The sequence below is a fragment of the Artibeus jamaicensis genome, unplaced genomic scaffold (assembly GCF_021234435.1).
Source record: "Artibeus jamaicensis isolate MK-2021 breed Jamaican fruit bat unplaced genomic scaffold, CSHL_Jam_final scaffold_1019, whole genome shotgun sequence".
Taxonomy (NCBI): domain Eukaryota; kingdom Metazoa; phylum Chordata; class Mammalia; order Chiroptera; family Phyllostomidae; genus Artibeus; species Artibeus jamaicensis.
Window position 1 is genome coordinate 22,735,569 of NW_026522025.1, and position 24,249 is coordinate 22,759,817.

Below are 24,249 nucleotides of genomic sequence, written 5' to 3' on the forward strand. Positions count from 1 at the left end.
TGGCTTGTGTAGCTCAGTGGATTGAGTGCCGGCTTGTGAAGCAAAGAGTCACCAGTCAGGTGACCAGTTCGATTCCCAGTCAGGGCACATACCTGGGTTGCAGGCCAGGTCCCCAGCAGGGGACACTTGAGAGGCAACCACACATTGATGTTTCTCTCCCAGTCTTTCTCTTTCCCATCCCCTCTCTCTAAAAATAAATAAATGAAATATTTTTAAATTTTGTCAAAATCTGACTGCCAAATAGTGTCAAAAATTAGATATGACCTCTACTTACAGAAAGATTTAATCAAAAGATAAATATAATTAGAATTAGAATGTTAAAAGATGATGGGGACTAATGTGAGATTATAATAGTTTCGGTGTTAACATTTTTCAAAGATCTCTGCTACATAGATTGTGCCACAGTTATACTTGGCTGACTATGTTAAAGGCACTTGTAATATATTTTCAAAAATAACATTGTTTTGTAAAAATTTTTAGTCTTGATTATTTATTATCTTTTGAATGTATTTAGTTTTTATTTTTTTATTTTTATTCATATACAGTTGAATATTGTATATAGTTATCAGTGAATCTCATTTTACTTGTTTTATTTACGTATACTTTCTTAAAATAAACTGTTAATATCCATTGTACTTGGTGCAAAGCCATAAGAAAAATAAAGTTTTATGAAAGTTAAAATAATCAAAACAACACATTATGCATACTACAAAATATCTCTTATGTCCTTGGAGAAAAATTACTTTACTTGATTATTGCTTAGTTGGCAATATTAAGATATTTTAAGACACAAAAAGGTATAGCACAGACAGATAAAAGCAGGCTCTAGAGAAACACATGTTAGCAATGTGTGTGCAGCATTTTCAGGAGTGTTGTTAAATCTGAATTACGTGGATGTCGGTGTCGGCTGAGTCTTTCTCTGCTGTGGGACAGGAGCTTTTCACCAGATTTCATCAGACTGTATTCTTTGTGTAAATTCTTTCATTGCTCTAACTCCATGCTAAGCTATTAATCTTCAAAATAATCCTCCGTTCAAGTGGTCAATTCTGATACAATGATTGGTTTGAAAATGTGAACTTGTTTCACTACAGCTGATGTATTTAGGAACAAATTGAACTTAATGTGAATTATGAATTTCACATTTACTTGTGTGTCATTTTATCTATGTGAAACACTAGGTCCATGCTCTGCCTACTTTCTGGTCAGAATTTACATGCCTCCTAGGAGCAGCATTTACTCACCTTTACTCAGGATTCCCCCAGCTATTATGTCATTAAAGTGTCATCTCAGAATCATGGATCTTGCCGCCTAATCGGGTTCAGGTGTAAATGAGGCTCCTTAGGTGTGGTTCCTTTGAACACTGTTACCTCTGAAGAATATTCCCCCTTCACACTCAACATGCAATGGTGGGAGAGACCTAGGAGAACCCCTTACAGATAAAGGAGGAAAACAGAAGGCACATAGCAGTCTGTGGCCCATGGCAGTTCTGATACCCAGCCAGACACATGTTGCCAATTCCTTGACTAGGTCTCAGTCCTGCTTCCTGGAAGTTGTTTTCCATGACTATTGTCTCTGCCGCTGGGGTCTCGGCTCCACTCTCTTTGCCTTTTGAGTCATCCTCCCCTTTCCCTAGGAAGTTGTCCATCTGCCACTGCCTCAGCCTAGCCCGATGCTTCTGATCTTATAGAAGGTTTTTTGAAGCTTGGAGTTCAGGGGCAGGTGGAGGTTCACAGGTGTAGATAGATAGATACCTGTGACATCACTTTAGAGGAAGTGGTTCATGGCAGTCCAAACACCTCTTTATGTCTCACTGTCTCCTTCTCTTCCAATCAAAGCTAATAAATTGTTTAAAAATCATTTTAGGACTTTTATGTATCAATTTATAATCCATATTTTTATCTCGTGCTACAAATACAAATCATTTTGAGATAAGCCCTTTTCTACTTGGGTCCTGTGAGACTGTTATGGGAAAAGCCCTTTAGATTCTTGGAAACTCTAAGATTCTATGAGATATGGCCTTGGATTTCTCTGAGGTATTTACAAAGATCATACAGCCCTTCTCTGGATTTGACCTTAGCCTGGAAACTACTAGGGATAAGAGAAAGTTTTATTTTCAAACGTGGTGAGTCCCAAATTATATTTAACAGCATATTATTGGTCTCCTTTCACATTTTGTCATAGTGAGAAGAAGTCTCATAGAACTTTTAATATTCTACCTAGAAATCTCCTTAGTTATATTTTTAAATTCTTTACATACATTTCCTTTTCTATACTACCAAACTTCCTAGCACTACATAAAAAAGACTTTCCTTTCTTCCAGATTCCAATAACATCTTCCTGGCTATCATTTGGGCACTTATTCAAAGCCTCCTCTGAGCCCTATGCTTCCACTAACACTCTCCTATAGCCACCCAGCTTTTGCCTGATCCTAAAGTCAGTGCCGCCTGTCTTAGGGTTTTGGTATGGAAATCTCCACTTCCAGGCTTCTAATTTTGTTCTGATTACCTATTACTGAATAACAAACAATCCCCAAATTTAATGGTGTAAAATAATTATTTTATTAAACTCCTGAACCTTATGGATTAGGGACTTAGGTAGATCACAATTTATTTTAGATATTAGACCACTAATTTAGATAGATCATTGATATTTAAATAGTAGATGTGGCATTTCTCTGTTCCTCAATGTCTAGGTTCTTACCTGGAAAGACTTACAGACTGAGGGTGTATTGATAGGGAATGGAGAGGTCTGAAAGTATCTTCACTCATATGTCAAGAATTTGACACTGGCTGTTGTCTGGAAACCTATATATCGTCTTTCCTTATGGTCTGGGCTTGCTCACAGAATGGTGACCTCACTCCTGTTCCACAGTGGTTTAGGGCTCCAAAGGTGAGCATTCTTTTTTAAAAAATATATTTTATTGATTATGTTATTACAGTTGTCCCATTTCCCCCCTTTATTCCCCTACACCCTGCACACACCCTCTCACCCACATTCACCCACTTTAGTTCACGTCCATGAGTTGTTCATGTAAGTTCTTTGGCTTCTCTATTTCCTATAGTATTTTTAACCTCCCCCGCCTGCTTTGTAACTACCATTTATGCTACTTATTCTCTACTTTTTCCCCCTCTCTCCCCCTCCACCTCCCCTCTGATAACCCTCCATGTGATCTCCATTTCTGTGATTCTATTCCTGTTCTAGTTGTTTGCTTAGTTTGTTTTTGTTTTAAATTTGGCTGTTAATAACTCTGTTGTCATTTTACTGTTCATATTTTTCATCTTCTTTTTCTTAGATTAGTCCCTTTAACATTTCATATAACAAGGGCTTGGTGATGATGAATTCCTTTAACTTGACTTTATCTGGGAAGCACTTTATCTGCCTTTCCATTCTAAATGAGAGCTTTGCTGGATAGAATAATCTTGGATGTAGGTCCTTGCCTTTCATGACTCGGAATACTTCTTTACAGCCCCTTCTTACCTACAAGGTTTCTTTTGAGAAATAAGCTGACACAGTTTTATGGGCACTCCTTTGTAGGTAACTATCTCCTTTCCTTTTTCTGCTTTTAAGGTTCTCTCCTTATCTTTAGTCTTGGGTAATGTAATTATGATGTGCCTTGGTATGTTCCTCCTTGGGTCCAACTACTTTGGGACTGTATGAGCTTCCTGGACTTCCTGGAAGTCTATTTCCTTTGCCAGATTAGGGAAGGTCTCCTTCATTATGTTTTCAAATATGTTTTCAATTTCTTGCTCTTCCTTTTCTCCTTCTGGCACCCTTATGATTTGGATGTTGGAATTTTTAAATTCCTGGAGGTTCCTTAGCTTCTCCTAATTTTTTTGAATTCTTGTTTCTTCATTCTGTTCTGGTTGAGTGTTTCTTTCTTCCTTCTGGTCCAAACCATTGATTTAATTCTGGTTTTCTTCCCATCACTCTTGGTTTCCTGTACATTTTCCTTTATTTCACTTTCCATAGCCTTCATTTTTTCCTGTAATTCCCAATCATATTCAACCATTCTGTGATGGCTAGCTCTTCATTGCTTAGTTATATTTTTTCTGGAGTTTTGATCTGTTTTCTCATTTGAACATTTTTTTTCTCAGTGTGCCTGTTACATAGTAAGGGGTGGAACCTTAGGTGTTCACCAGGGTCAGGCAACCTACAGGTCAGCTGTGTTGTGGTGCTATATGTGGGGGAGGGGTCTGGGAGGGAACAGTGCCTCTTGATCCACTCTCTGCTGGATTTCAGTCACTTCCCCCACTTCCCACAATCAAACTGGACCCTTCTGGTGCCGATTGCCATGTGGGTGGGCTTGTGTACATTCTAGGACCCTGTGGGTCTCTCCAACAAACTCTCCTGTGAGGCTGGGAGTTTCTCATGCCACGTCAATTCCCACAGGTGTTTTCAGTCAGAGGCTTTGAGGCTTTATTTCCCCACACTAGAACCCTGGGTTGTGCAGTCTGTCTCACTGCTTCCCAGTTGTTCCTCCAGGCCTGCATGTGGGAGCACCCTGTCCACCAGCTGCTGCCTTGCCTGCTCCAGTCCCCCAGCCACCACCCTGCCGCAAGTCCCCTCAGCCCAGCTGCCCATCTCTGCCACCACCACCAGTCTGGGTGAACGCCTCCTCTTCAACTCCCTGGCTGTCAGACTTCCATACAGTTTGACTCTGTCAGTTCTGGTGGTTTTTTGCTTTTATATTTGTCATTGTCCTTCTTTTGCTTGTGCAGAGAGACATGGTGTGTCTACCTATGCCTCCGTCTTGGCCAGAAGTCCAAAGGTGAGTGTTCCAATACAACAAGTTAGAAGTACATGCCATTTTTATGATTTAGCTCATGAAATCAAGTTGTATCACTTATCAAAGCAGTCACAAAGCTCTTCCCAAGTTAGAGGGCATAGGAGACATAGGATCCATAAGTTGCTGGGGAAAGTGTCAAGATAAATTGTAAGAAAATGCAGGATCTTATATCTTATTGTGACCAACTTTAGGAAAATAAAACCTGCCACAGCAAGTCAGCTGCAATGAGGGCAAATTCATATTTTTGTGCTCCTCATCTTCCACCCTGGCCACTTGCTCATGGACCCTTTGAGAAATCACAAAGTAGTTGGGGAAAAGACTGACATCACAAAATATGCCATTTTGTTAAGCTGATTATTAAGCTGTAATGTATGCCCTTTGTTATGCATTCACACAGGACACAGGAACCTTTACATGATTCCTATTACTAAAGGTTTGTTCATTTACTTTTTTCCTAGATGTCCTTATGCTTAATCTTTCAATCCTGTTCTTTCCAAGTTCCTGACAATAAAACCAAACAATTACCCATTGCCTGTGAATGACTGTAGATCTGTATGTATGGCAGTTTCTTTGAAAAACATTTTTTTTTGTATTTTTCCCATTTGGTCCCCTTAAACCCTCCCCCGCTTCTCCACCCCTGACAATCACCACACTGTTGTCCATGTCCATAAGTCCTTTTTTTTGTATGGCAATTCCTTAATCTGAGTCACATAAATAATAAACATGCTACTCAGAGTTTTTCCTCATTGGGAGAATTTTCTGCCATCACTGTTATTCCAGAACATTCTCAGTTGGGCTTTTAGTGCTGCAAAGTGTGCATTTTGTTGATGTCAGCATATTATGTAGAATCATTCAAAAATCAGACTTGAATTTATTTCCTCCTCAGTCAAGTGGTAAGAGGAATGTAACCTGAGGACATAGGTGTTGTCAAAGGATGGTGAGAACATTATTCAATATGTGGAATTGAGAGAAAAGCTGAATTAATGGCTCACTATAATATGAGAGAGCTTTGCCATTCAGACACAGTCTCTCTGAGTAGAGCTTACTGCTGATCTTATACAAGGTTTTGTGAAGCATGGAGCTCAGGGGCTGGCGAACTTTCACAGGTGTAAATATACTGACATCATAGAAGCCTGGTAACTTCGACTAAGATTGTTGTTGACTGATTGGCACTCAGAGGCAAGTTTATTGGAGTGAGTTTATTCTGATTGGCTGAATTTTAGAAACAAGGGGCTGTCCCTCATTGTGCCACAATGGTTACAGAACAATCAGTCTTTTCCTGAGAGCATAGGAACTTTTTTATTCTCACTCCCCTTTTTGGTCCTCATTCCATCAAAGCCACAAGAGAGACCAACTAGGATTTTCCAGAGCTTTACCACTGCTTTTGATCATCCAGATAATTCTTTGTTGTGTGGGACTGTCCTGTACATTGTGTATTTTTTAACATTTTATTTTGTATTTATTTATTCATTCATTTTTAGAGAGATGGGGGACAGAAGGGGAGAGAGAGAAATGGTGAGAAACACTGATGTGAGAGAGAAACGTCAGTTGGCTGCCTCTTGTACCCTTCAGGACCAGGGACTGAACTCACACCCAGGCATGTACCCTGACTGTGAATTGAACCTTTTGGTTTGTGGGATGATGTCCAACCGAGTGAGCCACACTGGTCAGGGCTACATTGTACAATGGTTAGCAGCATCCCTGGCCTTGGCCTACATGGTTTCCTGTTGTAATAATAAAAATGTCTGCAGACATTGCTAAATGTTCCTTGGGAGACAAAATCGCCCCAGGTGAAAACTACTGACACAGACAAATCCATTATATATAAGAAACGAAGGTACTATGATTGACCAAATTGTATGCCTTTGAATGTTGCCTCAAATTCCTAAATCAAGCAGAGAAAGGGCTGGACATACTGACAACCCAACTATCACTGACCCCAAAATATGGACTAAACAAAGTAATCTTTTCTCACAAATACACAAGTCAAGTTTTTAAAGGAATCCAATGGAAATACTGACTTCATGTTTTTTTCACAAATTGATCATCAATCTAAAGGACCTCCACAAGACTAGCTCCATAGGTGTGTGATCTGGACAGTCCAATAGGGCCCTGTGCTTAGAGGGACCACAAACTTGCTTTAATTTTCTACTGTTGCTATCTCGAAAACTTTAATAATTTTTAAACTTTCTCCCTGGACTCACAAATTATTTAGCTGGTTCTAAACCCCCATCCATTAGTAGTCAGGGCCAGCATGGACTGTATTAGAGACCGTAAGGTGTATATCACCATTTATTCCCTATCAAACATCCCCTAGTACACTAAACAGAAGCAAGACAATTTAGGAGGAAAAAAAAGCATTAAACAAGACCCCTGTACATATGCAAATAAACAAATGCAATAAACAAACACATGCAAATAAACAAACAAAAAAACTCAGGCTTTGGCCGGTGTGGTTTAGTGGATTGAGCATCAGCCTACAAACCAAAGGGTCACCAGTTCGATTCCCAGTCAGGACACGCATGGGTGGCAGGCCAGGTCTCCAGTAGAGGGTTCCAGAGAAGCAACCACACATTGATGTTTCTCTCCCTCTCTTTCTCCTTCTCTTCCTCTGTCTCTAAAAATAAATAAATAATCTCAAAAAAAAATTAAGCTCAGGCTGGAGGCAGGTAGGTGGTCAGGTGGCAGAGTCCAGGCGAGTCACTTGCTGGCTGCTGCTCCCCTCCTGCTATGGACTGAACCAGGTTGGGGGTGGGGAGTGGGTGGGGGAGGGGGCAGAGACAGGAGGCAGAGCTCAGGAGAGCCTGGTTGCTAAAAGGCCGTGGATCAGTACTGGTCTGTGACCTGGGGGTTGTGGACCCCTTCTTTACATCATCAAAAGTACAATTTTTTCCAGTTAAAAAAAAGTACAATTTTGTGTGGGGATACAAAGTGAAGTTGGATCTAATTATTTTACAGTATTCTTGCTTATTTAATTGTTATGCCTCAGGACTCCATTTGCATTTTGCTTTATGAAAATTCTTGGGTTTCATTAGATAATAGAGTATCACTATCTTTTCATTATTGTTTCATGAAAAATTGGTGTTGGGCAAATTAGTTACTTCTAGCTAGCTTTAAACTTTATAACTAAATTAAGTTTTCTTCAGAATAATGAGACTCTGGTATTTTAGTTCTATCACCTAGTGTTCCTATAAGGCTATTTGGTAATTGATAATTCTCATCTCTTTAATAAAGCTGAGAACCAGTATGATTTAATTTGGCATATCAATTAGTCTATACCAGGGACTTAATTACAATATGACAGGCTAGATCAGAGGACAGACTTCTGAGATAATTGGGAAGGTTAAATATTTGCATATCTATGACTAACTCTTCTGAAAGTTTATTATAAAGCCTGGATATTATTCAAGCTTCTTGTTTTCTTTTCTCTATTTCTCCAGGTCACCTTTCAGAAATACAAATATTTACTGACTAGGCAGTATTCTAGCAGAGAACATAAACTAAAATCAATATGTTTGGATACTTTTTTAAAGCTAACTTTGCTTTAAAAATACAATATTTGGTCAAAAAGTTATTGAAATGAAAAGGCTTGTTTGGTTGTGGAATATTACTGCTGCATTTTATCAATTCTTGTCCTTACAGTATATAAATGACAATTGATCATATGTATATAGTTCTAACAATTGTCTTGTAAACAAACAAAAGAATTGGCTTTCTCTCTTTTTTAAAACATGCAGGTAAGTAAACAAAAATACAAGCCAGTAACTAACAAACAAGCATATCTCAGCTCTAGTCTGCTGTCTGATAAAATGAAAAAAAGAGTAAGAATTTTGTTAATTATGTTAGGGATTTTTTTTTTACCTATGTGTGGGTAAGCCTATTGTATTGTGGGTATTGAAAAGAATTTAATAACAGCTGTGGAGGGAGATAGAAAAACAGTAATGAACCCAAACCACAGAAGTTATAGGCTGTGGTTATTATACCTCTTTGTTCTTGTTTTTGCATTTCATTACATTTGATTTCTCTGAGAAGCAACATACAATTTTATAATTGTGAGGGCCAAGATAGAATCCTTTGTGTTTATGCTGTGGTTTCTCAGTTGTGGTTTTAATTGTTCGACCAGTGGGGTAAATGTCTGTTCATCCTAAAGGATTGAAAAGGCAGTGAGCAATACATGGATGCAAAAAGGTCGGCACTGAAGATGCTTCTCACTAAAGGGAGCACTATTATGGAGAGCCCTCACACACCTGTCCAGCATATGAACAAAACCCCTTGGTAAAAAATACCCAAGAACCAGCATTTCTTTCCTTTTTTCCTATAATTAGTTATTTTTGTTTTCTCATACAGTAGGCATGATTTATATAAATAGTGTCTGCTTCTATTCATGTTATAGTAGGAAAGAGAAAAACCAGGATTTAAACTTGATCTATGGCTAGTAAAATGGATAATTTTGGGCAAGTCACTTGTAAACTCTCTAGGCTTTACAAGTGAAATATGTTATACCACATCGTTTCTAAGTTCTTCTCCAGCTAACCTCCAAATCAGCTGATATCTAGTCCACATGCAAATTTCCCCAAGTCCTAAGATATGTTTTAGGAGCTTTTTAAAGAATAGGAATCCAATAGGAATTCATACATTGCATTTAATTTTTTTGTGTCTCTTGGGACTTTGGAACAATTCTCAAACTCCTTTCATGCTGTTTCCATGGCATACCTAGTAATAAGTTTAACCAAGGGAGTAGAAGACTGGTACTCAGAAAACTATAGGACACTGAAGAAAGAAATTGAGGAAGATATAAATATGTGGAAGCAGATATCATGTTCATGGATTGGAAGAATTAACATCATGAAAATGTCCATACTACCCAAAGCAATCTATGGATTCATTGCAGTTCTTATTAAAACACTAATGGCATATGTCACACATCTAGAACAAATATTCCAAAAATTTATATGGAACCATAAAAGACCCCAAATAGTTTTAGCAATCTTGAGAAAGAACAAAGTTGGAGGGATCTCAATACTTGATATCAAATTATATTATAATAAGACCACTATAATCAAAAGAGTCTGGTACTGGCATAAGAAAAGACATAGATAAATGGAACAGAATAGAGAGCCCAGATATAAACCCATGCCTTTATGGTCAGTTAATATTTGACAAGAGGCAAAACTATGTAATGGAGTAATGACATTCTCTTCAATAAATGGTGCTGGGAGAACTGGACTAGTACTTGCAAAAAAATGAAGGTAGACCACCACCAACTTACACATAATACACCAGAATAAACTAAAAAAATGGACGAAAGACTTAAAAATTTGCAATACCATAAAAATCCTAGGGGGAAACATAAGCAGTAAAATTTCAGATATCTTGCATAGCAATATTTTTTCTGATATATCTCCAAGGGCAAGGGAAACAAAAGAAAAGTGAAGAAATGGGACTACACCAAATTAAAAAGCTACTGCACAGCTAAAGACACTATCATCAAAAGGAAAAGGGAACCCACTGTACTGGAGAATGTGTTTGCCAATGACACATCAGACAATGGTTTAATCTCTAAAATTTATAAAGAAGTTATAAGACTCAACACCAGGAGGACAAACAATCCAATTACAAAATGGGCAAAGGACTTGAATAGACACCTCTTCAAGGAGGGCATACAGATAATGCATATACCTCTAAAAATGCTCAGTATCACTAGCCATCAGAGAGACGCAAATTAAAATCACAATGAAATGTCACCTCACACATGTCAGAATGGCTGTCATTAATATATCAACCAAAAAAAAAAAATCTGCTGGCCAAGATGGAAGCATAGGTGGAAACACTGTGCCTCCTCGCACAACCAAAATTAAGGACAACAAAAATTTAGAAACAAAAACAACCAGAACAGACAGAAAATTAAACTGTATGGAAGTCCGACAATTTAACCAGACCAGTAAGAGGGGCAGAGTCAGCAGCTGGTGGAGAAGGGTTGTGGCAGGAAAAGGTGGTGACTGCCAGACCCCAGGCACAAGGAGGAAATGAGAAGAGTGAGCAAGACGGTTGGCTGACCTTGGTTACACATTCTCATGCAGATGAAATAGGCAAAAACAGGCAGCGAGACAGACTGTGTGACCCAGGGTCCCAGCGACAGTAAATAAAACCTAAAAGCATCAATTGAAAAGGTGCTGGGAGAGACTGCCAGCCTCACAGGAGAGTTCATTGGAGAGATCCACAGGGTCCTAAGATGTACACAAGCCCACCCACACAGGAACCAGCACCATAAGAGCCCAGTTTGCTCATGGGAAGTGGCAGAGAGGACTAAAATCAGAGAGAGAGCAGAGAGAGCAGATCGAGCACCATTGCCCCCTCTGTGACCCTGCCCCCACATACAGCATCATAACTCAGCAACTGGGTTGCCCTGCCCTGGTGAACATCTAAGGCTCTGCCCTGCATATGTAACAGACACAGCAAGATCAAAAACAAAATGGCCTAAACGAAAGAACAGATCATAGCTCCCCAGCAAATACAACTAAGTGACAAAGAGATAGCCAACCTATCAGATGCACAGTTGATCAGGAGCACTGGTGATCAGGAAGCTCACAGAATTGGTTGAATTTGTTCACAAATTAGATGAAAAAATGAAGGCCATGCTAAGTGAAATGAAGAAAAATGCACAGGGAACCAATAGTGATGGAAAGGAAAATGGGACTCAAGTCAATGGAGTGGACCAAAAAGAAGAAGGAAACAACCAAACAAAAAAGAATGAAGAAACAAGAATTCAAAAAAATGAGCAGAAGCTTAGGAACATCCATGACATCTTTAAACATTCCAACATCTAGTACCAGAAGGGGAAGAGGAAGAGCAACAAATGGAAAACTTATCTGAACAAATAATAAAGTAGAACTTCCCCAATCTGGCAAAGGAAATAGACTTTCAGGAAGTCCAGAAAGCTCAGAGAATCTCAAAGAAGTTGGGCCCAAAGAGGAACACACCAAGGCACATCATAATTATATTACCCAAAATTAAAATGAAGGAGAGAATTCTAGAAGCAGCAAGAGATAAGGGGATAGTCACCTACAAAGAAGTTCCCATCAGACTGTCAGCTGATTTCTCAAAAGAGATCTTCCAGGCAAGAAGGGACTGGAAAGAAGTATTCCAAGTCATGAAAGGCAAGGACCTACATCCAAGATTGCTCTATCTAGCAAAGCTTTCATTTAGAATGGAAGGGCAGATATAGTGCTTCCCAGATGAGGTCAAGTTAATGGAGTTCATCATCATCAAGCCCTTATTATATGAAATGTTAAAGGGACTTATCTAAGACAAAGAAGATAAAAAATATGAACAGTGAAAGGACAGCAAACTCTCAGTTATTAACAACCACACCTAAAACAAAAACAAACTAGAACAGGAACAGAACCACAGAAATGAAGATCACATGGAGGGTTAGCAACAGGGGTTGGGAGGAGAAGAAGGGGGCAGAAGGTACAGAGAATAAGTAGCATAGATGGTAGGTAGAAAATACGTGGGGGGGAAGGCAAAAATAGTATGGGAAATATAGAATCTAAAGAACTTATGATACGTGGACATAAAAGGGGGAATGTGGGTGGGAGGGGCGTGTGAGGTGGAGGGGAATGAAGGGGGGGAAATGGGACAACTGTAATGGCATAATCAAGAAAATATATTATTAAAAAATATATCAACCAACAAGCACTGGTGAGGATGTGGAGAAAAAGGAAGCCTAGTGCACTGTTTATGAGAATGCAGATTGGTACAGCCACTCTGGAAAACAATATACCATTTCCTGAAAGAATTAAAAGTGAAACTGCTTTTCTGTTTCTGGGAATATATCCTAAGAATCCAAAACTACAATTAAAAAGAATCTATGCACCCCTATATTCATAGCAGTGTTATTTACAATACCCAAGACTTAGAAGTAACCTGAATGCCCATTAGTAGATGAATGGATTAAAAAGCTGTGGTACATTTGCACAATGGAATACCACCCAGCAGTCAAAAAGAAGAAATTCTTATATTTTGTAACATCATGGATAGAACTAGAAACTATTGTGCTAAGTGAAATAAGCCAGCCAATGAAAGACAAATACCATATGATATCACCTATAAGTGGACTCTAACAAAAAAATAATAAACTAATGAACAAAATAGAGTCAGATGCATAGAAACATGGAATGACTGACAGCTATAAGGAGAGAAGGAACATTTGGGGACTGGTTGGAAGAAGGTGAAGGGATTAGGCAAAGAACATAATGTATGACCCACGGACATGGAAACAGGATGGAGATTGACAGTGGGAATGTGGGGCAAACTGGATGGAGGAGGCAAATGGGAAAAATTCGGACAACTGTACTAGCATAAACAATAAAATATTTAAAAGAAACAAATTTTAAAAAGATAATTGTAAAAAAATGATGCAAAGTTTTAAATTGGTGACTATCACTTCACTCCATTTTTACTCTCCAGCTCCTAAATTTTATATTTCTTTGACATGTAGCCTATTGATAGCTGCCAGAGAAGTTTTCTAATCATTTTTATTATTTTTGGGGGTCAAGTTCTCACATTTGCTAAATAGTGTCTAAACTCCTTAACCTGGTAGTCCCAAACACCTTTTATTTTGTGGTCTCCCGGCAAACCCCTTTCTGCTTAAATGAAACTTATTTGGTTTTTATCTTTTCCATATAATCTTGTTATTCCCACTCTTTGCCTTCAAGATCCTACTACCTTCCTCTGGGATCCTTCTTAGGATTCCCTCTGGCTTAAGTTGATCAGCCTTTCTGATATATCCAACACCATGAAAATCATTCTTTTACTCAGTTTTCCTGAGTAAATGTACTTGATTTATGGCATATATATTTGTAACTTTCAATGCTATGTTTCAACACATAGATTATGTTGATCAAAGTTATAATCATTGAAAAAGTTTAAAACATGTATAAACTTGTTTAATGACTAACCTTTTCTTTAATGTCCACAGACAACATCTACTAGATGAGAAAATGAGTCGGCATAATAATGAGTGAAAGTATTGGTCTTTATAAAGTCAAGGAAAACACCTTGTGAGATGAGGCCATCTACCATTTAGCAGTGTTGTGGATTTTCCTTTCTAATTTCAGGTAAGGCATAATTTTTATGTGGCCTATAGTTCTACAATTAGGCGGTGTGTTCCAACTAGAGCTTTTATCACTGTGGTTTGCTAGGAGATACTGCTATGTTTGCAGATCATTCATTCACTGATAAACTGAATTGACTTTCCCATGTACTTAACTCAGTTTTTTATTGTGATGTAGTGAGAAAATGCTGGATTTTTAAGTATTGGCTCCACCACTTACTTTATGTGTTACCTTGAACAAATTCTGTAAGCTCTCTGAACTTTACTTACCTTATATGCCAATAAGAAAACATTCTACTGGGCCTTTTTCATAGGATTGCTGCAAAAGGTAAATTGAAAAATCCCATATGCCTTATAAAGCACTACGCAAATGTAAGGGATTTTAAATTTTGTTTTTAAATTATTAAGGAGGTAAATAGCCTCTTTTGAGGAAAACTTTCTATCTTCTAACTCAAAATCATCTAATATTTTCCATGTTTTTTTAACTAGGAAAGCAATAAATTTGGAAATGAAGTAAAAAAGAATTAATTTTTCTTTGAATTCCTTTCTAGCCATATATTTACTCATTTTCTGTTATCCTTATTCCTTCTACATAATGCTATTTTGTCTTTTTGGAAATGTTCAATAACATCATGTTAGTTTTTTGTTTATACTGACCTAGCTCCTGGCTTTAAGACTATCTTTATCCAATTGAACAAACTTCTCTATCCATACTTTGCTTCTCTTTTTAACATTTTAATGAAATCATGTCCCATCAATCAGTCAACCATACAAGCAATATTTATGGCATACCTGCTATATAAAAGTCATTCTTCTGTTATTTATTTGAAATTTAAAAGTGTGTACTATCTACCCTGGATTTTATCTTACTTTGGGATAACAAATGGTTTTAATTACCTACCATATACAAGGTACCATGGTTATGTAGAAATGCTTCATGTCTGGGTAGCAGGCATAGAAGCTATTTCAACATTAAAATTGTGGATGTGGCGAGATGAAGAATATACAGGGAAGGAATCATTTTGTGACTTGTCTCAAATGAAGGGAGAGACTATTCACTGAAAATGTGGTGTTTTAAATTATATCAGATTCCAATTTTATTTAGAGAGCATTTAGGAATAGTAGTAGGACAGTACTAGGGAATGACATTTGTTGTCTATTGCTGTGTAACAAATTACCCCAATATGTAGTACAAGTCACACTTTCTCTCTTCTGCCATATTCTGTTGATTAGAAGTGAACTCACTAAGTCTAGCACACTTATGAAGGGAGGGGAATTTGTCTCTATGTTTCAAACAGAGGAGTGTTAAAGAATTTGAGGGCATGTTTTGAAGAAAACATATCACCAAGATTTTACTGTCACATAATAAAATACAATATAAAGCTTAGAACTGGATCAGTTGGCCCTTTCTCTTCTTATTCTCTCCTAATTCAAAGTGCTTATGTCTCTTAATAGTCAGCATTCTCTTAAATCTGCAGTTGGGCTCTCAACGCATTCAATCTTCTCTGAAGTTTTAAGCTTTTGGTGGAAAATTGGCTTAGTCTGCCCCCCATAGCCACTCTGCTTCCTGTCGTAACACCGCTGCCCCTGTGCATACAGAGAAGCCTTGTCCTTGCACTGTGTTACTTTGTGGGTTTGGTACTTGCTGCGCCTTTTACAGAAAGTCGGGTGGGTTTTTCAAGCTTTTACCATGTTTGCAAAAGCACTATTGGCACAGAAGGGTACAGGCAAGTTTAAAAACCATGATAAGCTTTCCTGCAGCAAAAAATTATTTGAAATCTTCCCACATGCAACATATACTCAGTCACTCTCAAAATCCTCCTCACGAAGTCTCATCCTTTACAGAATCAGCTTAAAGTCTTGGATCATACCAACTCTATTAGAACCAGGTGTGGATCTCCTGTGGTGTTCTTTAAGTACGGTTCCTCAAATATAGTTTCTGTTGACCTAAAGACCTATGACCCCAAGAGACAAGTCATCTGCCCCGCAAATACTCAACACACAGTGGTAGCACAGGCCTAGGAAAAGTGCTATAGTTACTACTATTCAAAAAGGGTAAACACGGGACCTTACAAGAGACAGAGGTCCATAGAAATTCCATAATGTAGCAGAGCATTAGTTGGTAGCTCTTTGACTGGGAATCAAGTCCTGGGAATAATTTTCCATACCTCTTGGCTCTGCACCTTAGTCTCTTTGTTTCATCTTCTGAGTTATCCTTCCTTTTACATGAAGGTCAGCTAATGCTTGTAGTTGAGTAGTCTTATAAGCCTGCATCTCTCCTGTGGAACTCTGGAAACCCAAGTATCCCTTTTAATTTTGTACTATATTATTCCTTTCAGTCCAAATGGGTGTTATTTCTGCCATGCAATAGTCTTTAAAACTTGTGGGTCTCCTATGACTCTTACTGACAGCTCATGACATCAGACAAAGGTCTCACCCATTAATATTTTTGATATATGCCCCTCTCTACTTAGACTTCTGCTGAGACTGCTGAGAGAAAAGAACCTAATCTTTGAGGACTTATTTTTTTTTTACTAAACGTTCTCTGAGGCACCTCCCCTCCATTTTTTTTGAGGTCTAATCAAAGTGTTTTACAGCTATTCCTTCAGCTGCATCTTTACAAAATATTCAGATAGTGTTCTGGATTTGCTGTCTACCTAGGGACAGTTCTTAATTTTAGTTTTCCATCTGGAGAGGTTGGGAGTTTTCAAAATCAGAAAGTCCTGGCTCCTTTATGTTTAATAGTCTTTTCTTTAGTTAGTTTCTCTTTTCTCACATTTAATTATAATCAGTCCAAAAAGCCATGTGACACTGTCAACACTATTCCTGAAAATCACCTTAGGTGGATAATCCAGAATCCAGTTCATTACTACATTTCACACTTTCCATGTTACTGAGATTTCTGCTACTGCACAACACAGATCTCCTCCCAATGTTCAGTAACACTTTTCTTACTTTCCTTTAAGACCTCACCAGTAACCTCCTCAAAGGCTATGAAGATTTTGTGCTAACACTCTCCTCAAAGACATGTCTGACCTCCAGAGCAAGCAATCCAAGAAGCAAACTGGAACTGACAATGCTTTTTATGACTCAGTATCAAGAGTCACAAATCATCACTTCTGCCACATTCTATTCATTAAAAGCAAGTCAACTACATCCAATGTGCAATCAAAGAGAGGGGAATTAGGCTCCACCTTTTGAAGGGATGAGTGCAAAGAGTTTGCAGACACACTTTAAAACCACCACAATCTGAATCCTGCCCTTGACCAGTTACTCCTCCAAAAAGATCCCCAAGGGAATGTACACACACACACACACACACACACACACACACACAAGCTGGAGTTTGTTCCCAAACCTCAATAGCCCTGGATCTGTGGATAAATTGTTAAATGAAGCTAGAGAAGTCCAAATGACACATACAAGAGCAGGCCAACAAGGCTTTAGGTACACTTCCTCTGCAAAGCTGACCACCCTGGTGGGAGGAAGGAAGAAGTGCACCCATGATAGAAGAGAGTGGAAAGCAGAGAGAGCCAACAAACAAAGCAGATTTCCTTGAATGCCTAGCATTGCTTGCCTAGGGTTTTTCTAAACAGGGTAGTAGCTCTTGGGCTGCTTCTGTGTTGGAGAAAAAAATCTGGAAAAGGGAAAAGAGAGATGATGGAGGCTTCTTAGGGCAGCTGTAGTGTTTTTATCACTATAGGCCTGTGAAAGAAAAGAGACATGGAATGGCTAAACCTATGTATCCTGTGATGTTTAGATAGCAGAGTGACTCCCCCCAGTAGTACAGTGGTCAGTATAATGTCCCTAAAACAGGTCAAATCACAGTATCAAGTTCCCCTTTCAAAGTACAACCATTTAGGGTGGGATGTAGGGTTAGTATTTCCCATATTTGGGGTTTTAGCCTATTAATATGATTGATTTAACAATCTAGTGGTCAGTCTAGAGTGGGACTGTGGTTCTCATGGGGGAAAGATTAGCATCACAGTACATATGTCCCATCTATTCCTTTTGTAGTGTTCCTGTGGCATTCTTTGCTCCTGTAACAACTGAGAGCTAATATAAAGTCAGCCTCAGCTTGAGTACCTTTATAGGTATCTCTCAAAATTGTCCCTAAGTTTCTGAGACAGTTTAAGCCCAGAGATGAAGTTTATTCCATGGTCACTGTATGCAGTAGGCTGACATTTCATTCTTCAGTGAAATCCTTCATGTATTCCTACCATCTCAAAAATATTCAACTGTATTTCCTAATGAAATGTGGTTATGTAAATTAACACCATGTAAAAACATAGCCCCAAACACAATTAAACAACATAAAAGACCCTCAACTTATTGCTACTATATTAAAATTTAAAAATTCCTTCTGATAATAAGTTACTAATTATTCTGTTGCATAGGGCCTATTTTGAAGGGCATTTGCTCTGAACTACAGAAGAAGCGCCGTCCAAAATCTCTACTGGCCAGTAGCTGTGGTCAAGATAAGCCTTGAGTGGCATCTTTGATACCCTAATGTGCAAGAGGAGATAGTTTAACCATCAGGCTTAATCAGCAGCTTTTCTGTTGCATTACAGGGAATGCCCACTTCCCAGCTGGAGTAAAGAGGAAACCCCCAGTCAACTCCCCTTGACTGAGACAGTCCTACACTTTAGGGCTTTTCATTTGCAACCCCACTTACAGGTACTTATTTCCCTATTAATCACAACTCCTGGTTGCAATTCAGAAACCCAGGTCACCAGGTCACAGAAAAGGGAAAGAAAACAGACTTGTTCACTGATTATACCTCAGTTCCAGTCCAGTGACTGGGAGTCTAAGCTTGCTCTTGTGATCTTAGTCCCATCTCAGGTAGGTTTTCTATCCCTGCCTTCTGAGTAGGGTTTGTGAAGGACACAAAAGAACGTGACCTGCTCTTCTTGCATCTTTCTCCTCTCTCTCTTATGTGCTTGTGCCCCTCATGGCATAAATGGGGAAAGACAGCGATCCACTTCAGTGACTGCCAACACCTTAAAAATAAGGAGGTGAACTCCTTTTCTGTTGGCAAGTTGTGCTTCTGCATCAGACAGTGGTGGCCTACAGAGTTGCTCATATCTGCAGATCACATTTCCGCCTGGGTAGAACGCAGGCTCCCCATTGTCCAACTGGTCTTAGTGTAGGTGATGTGCACTCTCAGCCATATTCCTCTGACCCAGGTCCAGGCCAGGGGAGCTGCCAAGGGAGGATGTTCCTGTCTCACTTCCACCCTGCTTCAGGAGAGTGTGCCAAAGGCCTTCTCTGGTGTGGTGTATCAGGCTACACAGCCTGATATCTCTCGTAAATCACCTCCAAATTTTCAGTCCCCAGGAGCATGGAAATCTGTTTCTCCTTCTTGGAGCCACAGAATACTCACATGCTTTGCATGAGCTCTAAAATGAGCCCGCTCTCAGCAACTCCAGGTGAAAAACTGGCCCTAGTCCCAAGTCCTAGAGTAATCCTCAAACTCTGGCTGCTGGTTCTCCTGGGACTTCCAGGTTTTTCCAAGGCAAGAGAGGTTGGCAGGTGGAACGTCTTCACCTTTCCCAAACCCCTCTCCACCATCAAGAAAATGGTGAAATGGAGAAAAGGCCAAGTATCAAATTGATTCCTTTCCCAACTCTCTTTTTCCCTCTCCTCATTTCCAATTATCCAGATGGTAAAGGAGAGATTGTGATCAAATAGATTCTACTAGAAGACCACAGCACAGCAAACTGTGGTGAGGAGTCTAGCACTAATAAACTATCGAATTTGGAAGGTGAAAGAAATGTCTTTGTTCTTAGTAATGAGGTGTCACCAAGTACTTTACACCATCCTGTTGGGTTAATACAAATGATTTACACAACCAATCTAAATCCCTGTGCATGACATGGAAGGCCTTCCATAATCACAGCACTATCTACCACTTCTGTGTCTCTTCCTCCACCAATCCCCCATTTCAGTCATGAGAAGCTTTTGTATGCTTCCCACATATCATGATGTTACTCTGCTTTGGTGTCTTTTAAATTTTTAAATAAGTGTTCCCTCTCCATAAGACTCCTCTTCCTTCCTCTTCCCCTTTTCTCTCCATCAGCATGACCATGTCGTTCACCTTAGCTTCCAGGTGGGCTGATCAACTTCTTCCTCATATCCTCATTAAACTCTGGACACCACTTTAAATGGAATCTAGACTGGATCTCCTTGAGAGCCGAGAGCACATCTTATTTGCCCTTCTGTGCCTAGTACCACACACAATGCCTGGTACAAAGTAAGTGTGGAACATGTAGTGAACTGAATGGAGGTTTGGATGGAAATTTACCATGTCCAGGTTGCTCATTGCTCCTATGAGGATCCCTATATCTACTCTTCTATTTTAACTTGGAAGATTACTTTAGGAAAAGGTCATTTAAAATAACTTACATCATGTTCTCTCTCTATGCTCTGTATGCTTACCTCTCACAAGAATATTTTATAGACAGCAATTCTCTTGTCACTCCTATAATATAGGTCAGTATTGCTATTGATTGAACAGCTTATTTATTGAACTGCTACTTTTTTCTGAGACTCTCTTTCTTTCAAAAAATACAGCTTTAAAAGATGAAGGACCTAAAATATCTCTATATGAGAAAGGAAAAAAGAGGTAGTTGGCCTCTAAATTCCTGACACTATAATAAACTAACTTTGATAGCATTGATTTAATAACTAACCCAAGATAGATCTTGAAATCATCCAGTCTATAGTTTCTTTAAAACAAATAATTCAACCAACAAAGGCACATGAAATGAATGATAAGCAAGAATGATCAATACAATCATATTCATTCTCTGTTCTGAGTCCAAGAGAACACCCTGGGATATTTTCACTTCATAAAAAGGCTAAAACCTTTTATATATATGACTACTATTGAGATAGGCAGCTGCAGAGTAGTCTGTACTACTATGTGCCAGGCACTGTACTCAGTAAATACTTTATTTCATTGACTCATTTAGATCTTACTACCCTATTATATTAGTGAGGCTTCTCCAGAGAAATTATATATATATATATACATATATACATATATACATATATATGTATATGTATACACACACACACATATATATATATATAGGGAGGGGAAGAATTAGATTTACAGTTGCAAGTATTCAAAATATGTAGTTTATTCTTGTTTATTAATTATTGTATTGTTTTCCATACAAACAGCTGCTAACCCACTTTGTCCCATGACAGCCCAGAGAGCCCATGTTTTAGTTGTAGTTGGAAGGCTTGCAGAATGCAGATACCCTAGTTTGAAGGCAGTTATACAGGAGGGATTCTCTTTTACTCAGGGGAGGGTCCACCTTTTTGGTCTATTCAGGCTTTCAGGTGGGTAAGACCTACCCATATTCGGTAAGGAAATCTGCTTTACTCAATCTGTCAACTCAAATGTTAATTTGATCCAAAAACACCCTCACAGACACTCCCAAAATAATATTTAGCCAAATATACAGATACCCTGTGGCCTAAATTAACACATAAATTAACATTAGCCATCACTCCTATATAGTAAGTTGTATGTGTTATCCTGTTTTCAGATGAGGGAGAAGAGAGAGGTGATGTAATTGCTTGTCACACATGACTCTGAATGACAGAGATTCTGATCCAATGCATCTGACTGAAAAAAATACAGTGTTTATTTATCTTATTTCTTAAAGATTTTATTCATTTATCTTTAGAGGGGAAGAGGGAGAAATATCAACGTATGGTTGCCTCTCGTGTGTCCCCTGCTGGGAACTGGCCTGCAACCCAGGCATGTGCTCTGACTGGGAATTGAACTGCGGTCCCTAAATTTGTAGACCCACACTCAATCCACTGAGCTACACCAGCCAGGGCAAAAGACAGTGTTTAAAAGAAAGAACAAGGTTTGGGATTATGAACAGACCTGTGGTTATTGTGAGAATTAAACTTTTAAAAAATGAATGCAAAAGAATGTATCACTATGCTTGGCACATAGACTCATTATATCTAATATAGGTTATATTAGTGGTTGTGCTAGTATGATTATTGAAAGGGTTGTTAATAGTTTGTTAACATAAACCTTTGTCCTTTTAGAAAACTTGAGAGTGAGAATGCCAGAATAGATTTTAAATAAGGATATATTTGACCAATATTATTCTCCATTCTTTTCCTTGGTTTGTCATAGATAAAAAGCTGTAAGTCACTAGATAGTTAATTTCTCCAACACTTCAACATATCCTATTACAAAAATAATATTACCTTTGGCAGAGCTATACCTTATTTCTGCTGATGTCATGAGAAAATGGCAAGGTCAACCAAAATGAGAAATTGACGGTGTCTCTGTCTGTCCAGTTTTTAATAAGTATTGTCCAAAGAAAGAATAATCAGAGCTGGACTTGTTTGTCCTTGAAGTGCCTTTTTAAAAAGGCCTCCTAGCAAATCTAATGTACGGTCAAAAGCAGTTGAGAAAGACCAGAAATCATTTAAGTATACATTCTTGCTCTATTCTATTTAATAAAAATAAAATACTTATCCCCTATCCATCACTCGGGCACTGGGGTATTTGCCTCCTTGTTTTTTCAGAGTGTAGAAGAATGTTGGTAAAAGCTTTGACTTAGCTCCTTTTTCAATGTGTAAATAAAACCAGATTTTCCAATGTGTAAATAAAATATGGCCTCCTAGGGATAAATGGTCTTTAAAGATTTCGTTCCACAGATCCCCAGCCTCATTTATAGGACAAGGACTATAAGCAAGGCTGTGAAATTAGTTCTGTACATATTTTTAATATTTTGCCATCAGGCTTCCTATCTTTCATTCCAAATCCTCATAGTTTTCCATCTTCACATTTTGTGTTCTCAGCAGAGGATGTGATAAACTCATAAGCATTGAGATTCAGTGTCTATAAGAATTATTGTGCTCTTTTTCCCAATCCCCTTAATAATTTACTAAGCTTTATCATTTAAAAGACTTAATTTTAGGCACCCCTGGCACTGAGGAGGCATTTACTACATTCAGAGGAAACTTCCTGGAGTTGTTTAATTCACAACATGTAAAAAACAGGGCCCCTCTCTGCTTTCCCAGACGTCAAGAGCAGCCTCACTCTTTTCTCATTTTATATCTGATAGAGGCTCTCAGTTCCAGCCACACTAATCACAATGCTAATCACCCTACCTGATTTATACTAGTGCTTTCTTTTGTACAGTTTATCAGTGCTATTGTCTCCACACACAATGCCTTCTGTTTTACTCTTGGGCGATCCTCTTGGGTACCTTACTTCATCAGAGCTCAGCTTAATCAAAATTCTCCTCCAGTTAAGATGCATGGTTTAATTCAGGAAATGGACCATGCTCCAAAGAAACAACAGTGAAAAAGTACAAGATAATATACAATGAATAGCCATTTGTACATGAGCTGGTGATAGATTCATGAGTAATGCATTGTCCTGATGCCCCCAAGGAACTTACCATTCTGTAAGGGACCCAGACAGTATACAGAAAATTGTAATACAAGGAAGAGGATGTCACAGTAGAAACAGACGGAGGGTGTTATAGGAGCCAAGAGGAAGGGGATCTGTCTGCTGGGGTGGATTGTTGCTGCCTGGGTAACCCTTAGAAACTGCATCATTGAGAAACTGTACCACACAATTTAGTTTCTCTGCTCTCACCGAGTAACCACTGCATCACAGTTATGAAAGAAAATCAGTGAAAACACGCATCAAGAGGAGTGTTTCCTGCAGAGGTCAGTATTGAGGTCATGGGCACTGTTAGATGCAGCTTGCTGTCTCCGTCAGCGTCTCATGCTCACAGTGAAGGGGCTGCTGAATCGCTTTCCTGATCACGCACGTTCTGGCTTCCCTCCCCCTGGTGTGGAAAGGTGCTCAGTGAAGATCCTCTCATGCTGGCCAGCCAAGTCCTCAAATCATACCCACAAGCTGCATTTGGCAGGTGTTTGCCTGTATTAAAACCATATGCAGTGTGTTTAAATTCCTGGAAGATTAGAGAGAGCAGTGATTAAGAACCAGCCTGCTTAGGTTCAAGTCCAGGCCTTATCACTTACTAATAGTTTGACCATTGGAGAGAGGCTTAAGCTTTTCTTGCCTCAGTTTCCTAATCTGTACAATGAGAATAATATATTAGTAACATTATTTCATAGGATTGCTATGAGAAATAAATGATGTCATCAGGTTAAAGGTCTTCACACTGCACCTGAAACCTAGCATGTTAGTTTCCTAGGGGCGCTATAATACATTCCTACAAACTGAATGGCGTAAAACATTAAGATTTATTTTCTCATGTAAAAAATATGACCTCTGTCTGCTGTCTCAGTTTTGGAGTCTGGAAGTCACAAATTAAGGTGTTGGCAGGAC

General features: G+C 38.7%; 1 pseudogene; it reads right to left on the reverse strand.

The window, feature by feature from the left end:
- Positions 1-15,285: 15,285 nt before the first annotated feature.
- Positions 15,286-15,593, reverse strand: LOC119040024 (60S ribosomal protein L36a-like; annotated as a pseudogene).
- Between the last annotated feature and the right edge of the window lie 8,656 nt (positions 15,594-24,249).